Genomic DNA, 11,244 nt, shown 5'->3' with positions numbered 1-11,244 from the left:
AGGGTCACTTGTGTTTATGTATTGCTAGTATGTTCAGGAAGTGTCAGCTTTCATTCTAGATCCGAGAATATGGTACTAATAACTAGACACTAAAGCATACGATTAGAGATATTTGGTTGGGACAATATTCAATTTGGTTATGATGTTTGCGATGCGAACTATAGAGTTATTGCAATTCACCTAGAATGGAATTTGATTTTCCTTGTTGGCAAGGACAAAAAACTGATCGCATATGACATGAACCTTAGAAAAATTCTTGTCCTCCCTGCCCAGGTCATGCAGTATTGTAGACCTACCTAGAGGCTATGTCTAGAGGAACCTCACTATCTTCCTTATGTTCCCTTGTTCATGGAGTCAGTAGAAGAGCAGTAAAGTTGCATATGCTGTTCTTTCTTTAGGTAGGGAGTTGTTTTGATTCTATATACAGTCGAATTTTGCCATGGTAAGTAAAGCAATTGTATGTTGAATATTATTAATGCTACTGCTTTGTGTAGGTTGTGGAGTTTGAGTGCTTTTGAATGATTTTCCTGCAATGGCTAAGGGAGGAAGAAGAAGGGTTCCATGGTGCACTATCTACCAAGCTGAAGGAAGCTTTGCCTTGCAAGTAGGAGTGCCAATATAAAGGAGCAGAGCACATCTACCTCGTTTTTTGTTATGTAAGTCTGTAGGGAGCAGAACCTTTATTCTCCTATCTATGTACCGCTTGTGTTAATTCTTGAGTTGACACAGTTGTTATGTTAGTGTCGCTTCTTATTATAATAAGTACTCTTTGTTGTGGACATGATGAATGGTGTGTAATGATTATATCTGTATGTTGTGTGTTCAGTAAGTTATTAAGGCCCATCTGAATTAGTAAATAAATTATGAAAACCAAATGCAATTCTATCATCGTCGGATGTAAGGGTTGTTGTCTGTTTTGTCATCACCGCTGTAACACTCACGGTTGGTGAAGGAGACGGCTATTGACGGTAGTTACCATCCATCATGAATTGTCAGTATAACTTGAAATCATGCATAAAAAAGATCACCAACATAGACCTAGGGGTTTAAACTAACAATTTCCATAAGTTTTTGGTGAATCTGTGTTTTCAACAGGGTTTATCTAGAAAAACCATCAAGGAGGATAAAATCGTCAAATAAAATCACGCTTATCCATGACGAAACGAACACCAGAAGGTTCTAGAAGACTCGAGAGGACTCCACACCAAAGTGGGGGCCAAGCCACTACCAGGTGGGGCTAGCCCAGCCCCTAGGGACCCACCTATCAGCCTCCTTCAAAAGTTGGTTTCCTACCGCCTCCTAGGATGCATCTACGTCATCCTTTAAGTCGGTTTGATCCATGGGCTCATGTTGGACACTCTAGCCTATATAACTAGCCCCTGCCCCCCTCCAGAACACGTAGCCACAAGTCAAGATTAGACCAAAAATTAGGGTTTCAGAGAGAAGAGAATAGAGCTCCAATTCTTCAAGTTTCTAGTATAGTCTAGCTAGCAGGGTTCAAGTAGAGTTTGGGCTATTGCTCTGGATTCTGGATCTACCATCTGGAGACTGGTATAGCCATTGTATCTCTTTATTTATGACTTTGTGCTACTTCAATATTATATTGCTATTTATTATGTTCCTAGTTTGCTCTAGTAATATGCTTGATATAGTTATGATTGATGATGAATATATGCATATGTTCGCAAAGCTCTTAGCTCAGTACTCGAGTGAGTTAAGTGGTCGACATTATGTAAGCATGGTGCTTAGATATTGTTTGCCTACTGTTGATGGTAGTTAACAACCATTATAAACTATCAATAAAACATGTATAAGTTCACAATTGAGATCACCAACAAAGCTCTAGGTGTTTAAACTAACAAATTCCATGAGTTTTGGTGAATCTGTGATTTGTACAGGGTTTATCCAGAAAACCGTCAAGGTGGACCTACATGTTAGATTTAACCGTGCTTATCTGCCACAAAATGGACACTAGAAGGTTCTAGAAGACTCAAGAGGACTCCGCACCGAAGCAGGAGCTGAGACACCACTAGGTGGGGCCGACCGACGCCACCTATAGGCAGCCCGGCCCCCAAGGTCCCACCTGTTAGCCTCATCGCAATGTCGGTTCTCCACTGCTTTGTAGGTTGCATCTACGTCATTCCTTAAGTCGGTTTGATCTAAGGGCTCACATTGGACGCTCCAGCCTATATATATCAGCCCCTGCCCCTCTAATGCATCAAGTTATTTGAGAAGACAGAAACCCTAATCATGCTTAGAGTTCGAGCATATTCTAGGGCATAGCTAGTTAGGATAGGTCTAGAGGGACCCAAGTAGGCTTCGCTTGGATTCCCGATCATGTCAAGAGCTTGGTTCGGTATAATCTTTGTATCCCCTCTCTCTTTTGTATCTCCATTATTTTTATATGCTTGCTACAATTGCTATGACAACATTAGTATTCATCTTATTCATATTCTTTGTTATAATGTTCATCATCTACTTTATTATATGTTTAGTATAGTTGGATTATCATCATGTTCATGCATAAGTTCGTATAGCGCTCACTCTAAGGTACCATGGATGGGTGGTCAACATTATGTAAGCGTGGTGCTTATACATTGTTTACCTGAGAATCCATCCTATATTTAGGGTCATGTGGTAGATCGTGGATGTCACACTCCCATTGAGTCATTTGTAGTCCACTCCCCGATGTAGGTAGCACGTAGGATCTAATTACGAAGGAAGATAAGCTCTGTTCTTACTCTTTCCTAGTAACATCCCTTATGTGTAGATATGAAGATGATCTTAGCCATGATTACTAGGTGTTATTGCACTAATCAATGTATGCTTTGACTTGTAATTAAGGATGACTTAGGAATTATTCCTCTAATATTCTACCGGACCATGCTAATGCCATAGAAAGGAGTACTCTGAGTGATTTATCATTATCATTGATCAATACTTATTATATATATCTTATCCTATGACTTACCCCTATTATGAGTAGAATATTGGTTATGGTTTACTTCTCCATCAATAGTATAAGTTATCAATACATGTCCATGACAGACCTTCCCTGTGGTATAAATATAAATAATGATACCTAGAATACTCTTGGGTGAAGTGCTACAATGGTATATTATCTGTGCGCTTGCAGATCCTTTTTCATTCATATCTATATATTCTTTCTAGTCACATAAGATGATAAAGAATTACTTAGTATCATTCTAGTAGTGATGCTAGGCAGCACCAACAAGCATATGTGGCACCATCACTAGGGATGACAACCTAGTGAAGTAATGTTAGGAGATGTAGGTAATTAATAGGTGGCTATTAAAACAAGTGACAAGTTAATAAATACCAACAAGCATTTCTAGCGTCGTTGCTGGGGAAGGTAGCTAGACAAAGGAAGTATTGATAAACTTTTACTTATTGTTGTGATCAAGAAAACCATTTAACTCTACTTGAGCAGGATTACCCTTGTTTTGTCTAGTTGTGTATCTTATGCAGGGTAATGTATGACCGGTTTGGACCTTCCGACAAACTATGTTGATGATCCAAAAGCACTACTTAAGAGGATGAAGGCTAAACTCAAAAAAGTTTCGGCTTTAGAGTCGAAAGACTACCATATAAGGCAAAGCTTAACACCAGAATTTGAAGCCATGGCTGATAGGACTCTCCGTGAATTCTCTGCTCCAACCTCTGCCAACATACGGATTGGACCCATAGTCAATGTGGGAGACAATGGATTCGAGCTCAAGTTGCCTCTCATCAATATGGTGCAAGCGAGCCAATTTTGTGGAAAGGCACATGAAGATGCGAGTGCACGTCTCCAGCACTTTTTGGAGATCTGTAGCACTTCCACCATCAAGGGAGTAACCAAGGATGCCATACTACTTCACCTCTTCCCATTTTCACTTTTGGGGAAGGTGAAGCAGTGGTTCTACACCAACAAAGATAGAAACACTACATGGGATAACTGCTCCATTGCCTTCCTAGCAAAGTTCTTTTCCACGGACAAGACCAATGCTCTACGTGGGAGAATTTTGAGTTTTCAGCATCAACATGATGAATCTGTCCCTAAGGCATGGGAATGCTTTCAAGACTATATATCAAGAATGTCCTCATCATGGGATAGAGAATTGGCTACTCATGTAGACATTCTACCATAGGTTAACCAACAGTACCCGTGATACTATGGATGCTACTGCTGGAGGTGCATTCTTGTCACTTACACTTCTAGCTGCGACCACTCTTGTGGAGAAGATGGCCTACAACTAGGGCTAGAATGAAGAACATGTTCAGACCTACAAGAGAGGTGGAGGTATGCATCAACTCAAGGAGGTAGATATGCTATCTGCCAAGATGGACCTACTAATGAAGAAGCTCGAAGATCGAGCTAATGAAAAGCAAGAAGTCATATACATTCATGATTCACGCATGATGTGTGAAGTATGAGACAACACTGGGCATTCAGGGAATAGCTATCCTAAAACCCAAGATGATGTGAACTTTGTCAACAACAACTACTATCGTCCTCAATAGAATCAAGGATGGAACCAACAATAGAGGCCAAACTACCAAGGTAACTATCAAGGTAATAATTATAATAATTTCAATCAGCCACCCTTGAGAGAATTAATTGCTGGCCAATCTAGACTTATGGAAGGATTATCTAAGAAGGTAGCAACCAATGATAAAATATTAGAAAACATAAATAATAAAATAGATATCTTTGATTCTACCATTAAGAATCAGCATAGCTTTAATAAAATGATAGAATCACAAATAGCTCAGCTGACGGCTGCTGTTCCTCCATCCAACAAAGGTAAGATTCTAGGATAGTCGAAAGATCTAGAAACTGTGGATTTTGTCAATATTCACAATGCATCTTACTTCTACATAGAGCCATCGATGGGACGGTGGATAGATTATACATTGCCGGACAAGAAAGGTGATCTAGGGAGACCTGTCATCCCCATCGCCATTGGACCTCACATCTTCTAGGAAGCTGTCTGTGACTTCAGAGCAAGTGTCAACATCAAGTCTAAGGTAATCTATGATAAAATTAATGGAGATACTTTGTTGTACACAAATATGTGTTTCTAGCTTGCAGATCAGTCACTCTGCTACGCAAGGGAGTCCTTGAAGATGCCATTGTTCGAGTGGGACAATCATATGTTCCCGTAGACTTTGTGGTTTTAGAAACAGATGGAGATGAAAGGGCACCCATCATCTTGGGCCAACCTTTCCTAAGCACCACAAAAGCCATCATCTACGTGGGCAGTGCCAAGATCTGTTTCACAATCAAGGATAAAAAGGAAAAATTTTCTTTCAAGATACACATCTTGCAATCTCCTAGTCATCCACAAAAGGCATACCTACCCGAAGAGACAACAGTAACCAAGAAGGAGAACAACCGAAGAAGGAGGAAGAACAAGACCAGTCAGCAACAAGAAGAAATAGTCAACATGATGAACACACTCTGATCTAAGGACGACCACCTCCCCGCTTCACCATTCCTTGCTAAGAAGGATGATCCTAGCATATCGACGAACGAGTGTACCATTGGAAAAAGAATCTTCCACAAAGACCTTCTACGACATTGGATCGAGCATCAATATAATGTTCAAGGTAACATATGAATATTTATTTGGTAATGAACCTTTGTTCCCTACATATATGTAGTTGTAGATGGTGGACCAATCAATCCGATTCCCTAAGGGAATAGCGAGGGACGTTATGGTAAGAATACAAGATCGCTATGCCCCTACTGATTTCATGGTCTTGGACATGGGAGAAGAAGAAGGCGATACACCCATCATCCTGGGAAGACCATTCCTCAACACCACCTATGCGATCATCTACGTCAGATCTGGACAAGTCCACTTCAAATTCCCTAGAGAAAAAGGTACGCTGTTATTTTAATAGTTATATTACTTATGAACAGTTGAAGAAGAGCTGCTCCAGGAGAAGACATCGATCATCCCAACGTCAAAGGAACCAACCCTGATGGAAAGAATGGGAAGATGAAGAACCTAAAGACCCTGTGAAAGATGAACCTACTCCGCCTAAGACAAGTCCATAGTCTAGGTAGGTGTGGAAAGAAAAGGTGACATCATCAATGGAATAACCATCACAAGATGTGCAGTCATTTGGGTCTCCACCGCTGAGATCGGATGATGCACCCAAGGAATGAAGGACTTCTCCCCAGTCAAATCCTATCTAGAGGACTTAAAAATACGAACCCTCACCATGAGGTAACAATGGTAGTTATCCATATTTACTTTCTAGCATTGCATAAACAATTTTTCACTTTAGCATATTTACTTCTCTGCATTTACATTGTGTTAATAAAAGAAAGATAAAAAGTTTCATGACCACATTTCGTCATTGCATCATAAAGCCCCATGTGAATAAATCTATGATGTGTAAAAACCCATGGGAATATTCACTATGGTCGCATAAAAATTAAAAATACTATGCATACATGTTTTTTGTTTTGCATATCATAAAATAGAAAATCTAAAAATACTAAATAGACATCATGCTAAAATTCTGTCAAAAGAAAATCTATCTAAACCCACAAGGACAATAAATCTTTGAATTGCTAACCGCTAACCCCTTATCCTAATATGTGCCACAAGTTTTGGTGTTCTTGTTGGAGTATTTTACAGGATGACACATAAGATCAAGAGCAAGTTAACCCGGCTGTCTTCATCCACCCAAAGTACATCTTCCTGAACCGTTGCTATACTTGCTACACATGAGGAACCTAACTTTTGGATGAATGGGAAGGATATCAGCTGGCAAACCCGCTCCGAGAAGGATCACTCAACATTCAACAATCGACCACAGCAACATCCAACTTGGGGGAGGAGCATCCCCCATATATCTAGCTAAGTATTTCTTTCCTTTAGTTTTACTATTTTTTGAGTTTGCTTTATATTAGCTAAAGAAATAAAAATATGCATAATATATTAGTAAGGTGTGATCTTAAAACTTGAAAACACAATAAAAAGTGTGTGTCTTGGTTTTTGTTTTGAAGAGCTCAATAAATAAAAGACTCTGAGATAATCTCTTGCAATGGAAATGATGAATAGTTGCTCTATTGTAATTCCTTTCAAGTACCTAGTTTTCAGCATTGAATTCTTCTGAGTTTTGGATACGACTGTCTTGATATAAGAATTTACTCTGAACTTGCAACTCGTGGGTAGCATATGCTTGATCTAAGTCTAGGTAATTGACGGATATGATATAAGAAGGTCTGAGCTGCTATTTATCTTGTTCCTAGTGATACTAGAGTTTTAGAGATTTAACTTTTAAAAAAAACATAAAAATTCTACATGATGAGTTCCTTGTATGACAAAGCTTGAATTCCTACTAGAGCCATATATGATATTTAGATTAGGAAAACTTCCACTCATGTGTGCTGCTTGTTTTGCATTGAGTTCAGTCAAACTTTGTTGACCCTTATGAGAGGTTTGTAATGCCCTTAAAATCAAGATCATGTACACACCACCCACATATGCACTACTCCTACACTGGGGGTAGGCGTAACAACATGCCATTCCATCTTGATCCACCCAAAAATATTTTACTCTTACACTGGGAGTGAACAACAAAAATATGCCCTATAGAATATCCACCAAATAAATGCTCCAAAGTTTTTGTTGCTATTGCTCAAAGTTTTGTTGCAGAAAAGAATCATGGGTTATGCAAAAGTTATTCATAAAAAGAAAAGAGAAAAGTGTTTAAAAAATGGCCAAGTGTCTGAGATATCTAGAACAATGGGTATTCAGATGCTCGCCTAAAAATGGAGAATGAGATGAATAAGATAGCCCATGTTTTCTTGCAAAATTGTTTCCAAGTTCCAAAAGAGATAAGTTTTTAAGGAGCATAGTAGAATTAGGTTATCCACCATATATATCCACCATACATCCACACACAAGCACATCTTGATTTGAGTGTATGACTCAACTCTCTTTGGATTTGAGGTTTGACTTTACAATACATGCATTGCAAGTATGCTCTTTCATGCTTTTTCCACTCATATGAGCTCCACATAAGCCTTAGTTGTAGGAAGAGAAAGGCATAATATTATTATTGCCTTGGTTAGGACCTACATGTCAGATTTAATCACGCTTATCCATTGTGAAACGGACACTAGAAGGCTCTAGAAGACTCGAGAGGACTCCACACTGAAGCAAAAGCCTAGACACCGCCAGGTGGGGCTGGTCGGCCCCACCTAGAGGCCGCTAGCCCTCAAGGGTCCCACCTATCAGCCTCATTGCAATGTCGGTTCTCCACCGCCTCCTAGGTTGCATGTACATCATTACTTAAGTTGGTTTGATCCAAGGGCTGACGTTGGACGCTCCAGCCTATATATATCAGCCCCTGCCCCTCTTGAGGCATCAAGTCATTTTAGAAGACAGAAACCCTAATCATCCTTAGAGCTCCAGCATATTCTATGGCATTGCTGGTTAGGCTAGGTCTAGAGGGAGGCGAGCTGGCTTTGCTTGGATTCTAGATCATGTCAAGAGCGTGGTTCGGTATAATCTTTGTACCCCCTCTCTCTTTTGTATCTCCATTATTTTTATATGCTTGCTACAATTATTATGACAACATTAGTATTCATCTTATTCATGTTCTTCGTTATAATGTTCATCATCTACTTTGATTATATGCTTAGTATAGTTGGATTATCATCAAGTTCATGCATAAGTTCATATAGCGCTCACTCTAAGGTACCATGGGTGGGTGGTCGACATTATGTAAGCATGGTGCTTATACATTGTTTACTTGTGAATGCACCCTATATTCTAGGTCATGTGGTAGATCACGAACATGACACTCCCGTTGAGTCCTTTGTAGTCCACTCTTCGATGTAGGTAGCACGTAGGATCTGATTACGAAGCAAGATAAGCTCTGTTCTTACTCTTCCCTAGTAATATCCCATAGGTGTAGATATGAAGATGATCTTAGCCATGATTACTAGGTGTAATCGCACTAATCATTGTATGCTTTGACATGTAATTAAGGATGACTTAGGAATTATTCCTCTAATATTCTACCTGACCATGGTAATCCCATAGAAAGGAGTACTATGAGTGATTTATCATTATCATTGATCAATAATTATTATATATATATATATATATATATATATATTATCCTATGACTTACCCCTATTATGAGTAGAATATTGGTTATGATTTACTTCTCCATCAATAGTATAAGTTATCAATACATGTCCATTCTAGGCCTTCCCTGTGGTAAAAATATAAATAATGATACCTGGAATACTCTTGGGTGAAGTGCTACAATGGTATATTATATGTGCGCTTGCAGATCCTTTTTCATTCGTATCTATATATTCTTTCTAGTCACATAAGATGATAAAGTATTACTTAGAATCATTCTAGCAGTGATGCTAGGCAGCACCAACAGGCAGCACCAACAAGCATCTCTGGCACCATCACTAGGGATGATAACTTAGTAAAGTAATGTTAGGAGATGTAGGTAATTAATAGGTGGCTATTAAAACAAGTGACAAGTTAATAAATGCCAACACCTGCGGATGCATTCTGCACTCTAGGTCATGTGGTAGATCTCGGATGTGACATTCTCGTTGAGTCCTTTGTAGTCCACTCCCTGTTTGTAGAGCATGTAGAACGTGATTGCGAAGGAAGACAAGCTCTGTTCTTAGTCTTCCTTAGTAATGTTCCTTATGCATAGATCCAAAGTTAGTTATACTATAGATGAAAGTGTATATACTTGGGTGTACAAAAGACTTAGTAGATAAGTAATGACTTAGAAATCTTCTTCTCTTAACGAATCTCTTGCTTAGCCTTACTACATTTTATGAGTATCTATTTCTATCTCTGAAATACCATTATTACCTTACACTTATCATTTATTTATCACTTGACTTACCCCTGCCATAGCATGAGAGTGGTTTTATCATAAGTATACATATTTGTCAATATCTCTATGCCAACACAACCTCATAGCTCCTCCCTGTGGATAAAATATAAATAACGATACCTGGCATACTCCCAAGTGAAATGCTATAATGGTATATTATCTGTGCGCTTGCGGATACCTTATATATAGTTTACAAGTGTTCTCATAATTACCAACAACGCATTTCTGGCATCATGCTAGGTATGACAACTTAGTTAAGAGTGATGCTAAGAAATGTCAACAAGCATTTCTAGCACCGTTGCCAGGGAGGGCCACATGGCTAAGAGAATTGACCAAATAAATACTTATTGATGAAATTATAACACATCTGCTTTAGCAGGCTTACCCTTGTTTTATCTTTGTTCATATCTTATATAGGGTATTGCAGGATTGGTTGTGATTTACCAATAATTTCCATCAATCAGAATCAACCGAATAAATAGGAAGCTCAACACTAGTTTCTGAAGCTATGGCTGACAAGACTCTGCGTGAGTTCTCTACTCCAAGCACTGAGAACATTCGCACTGGACCAACACTCAAAACCGACAACCTTGTGTTTGAGCTCAAGCCAAGCTTCATCAACATGGTGCAAGCTACCCCATTCAGCGGAAAGGCACATGAAGATGCTAGTGCTCATCTTTAGAATTTCCTAGAGATAAGTAGCACGGTCGTCATCAAGGACGTTGCTCAAGACATCATACTACTTTGTTTGTTCCCATTCTTACTTGTGGGAAGAGCGAAGAATGGTTCTACACCAACAAAGATCACATCAATACATGGGCAAAGTGTTCAAAAGCCTTCCTAGAAAAGTTTTCCCTATAGGCAAGACCAATGCCTTAAGAGGAAAGATTTCAAACTTCCAACAGCAGAAAGGAGAGACCATTCTAGAAGCATGGGAATGTTTTCAAGAATATGTTTCGGATTGCCCTCATCATGGAATGGAAGATTGGTTGCTCATGCAAAGTTTCTACCACGGATTAACTCAGAAAGCCCATGAACAACTCATTGCCACTGCTAGAGGATCATTTATGTCACTCACTCTTGGAAAAGCTAAAACTCTTATAGAAAAGATAGCCTCTAATTAAGGCTGGTCATTGTAACACCCCTGGTGTTATGAGCTTATTTAGCACCGCGATTTAGACCTCAGTAAAATTTCCAAAAACGGGTTTCTCAGATTTTTGATTTAATACATACTTGATGCGATAAGTGAATCCGGTGACCCAGATTTTTGTGGACTCGAATCAACACCCAAGTTAAATTATGCAGTGCGTAGAAATATTTAGGAATGACGAACGACGG

The 11,244-nt window shown here is 39.1% G+C and overlaps 1 non-coding gene across 1 annotated transcript; it reads right to left on the bottom strand.

Moving 5' to 3' along the window:
- Nucleotides 1-10,777: 10,777 nt before the first annotated feature.
- Nucleotides 10,778-10,884, bottom strand: LOC136462149 (small nucleolar RNA R71). The gene has a single exon (XR_010760667.1). It is a non-coding gene; the product is annotated as a small nucleolar RNA R71 (small nucleolar RNA).
- Between the last annotated feature and the right edge of the window lie 360 nt (nucleotides 10,885-11,244).

Source organism: Miscanthus floridulus, chromosome 6 (genome assembly GCF_019320115.1).
Source record: "Miscanthus floridulus cultivar M001 chromosome 6, ASM1932011v1, whole genome shotgun sequence".
NCBI lineage: Eukaryota > Viridiplantae > Streptophyta > Magnoliopsida > Poales > Poaceae > Miscanthus > Miscanthus floridulus.
This window is presented reverse-complemented; position numbering and strand designations above follow the sequence as displayed.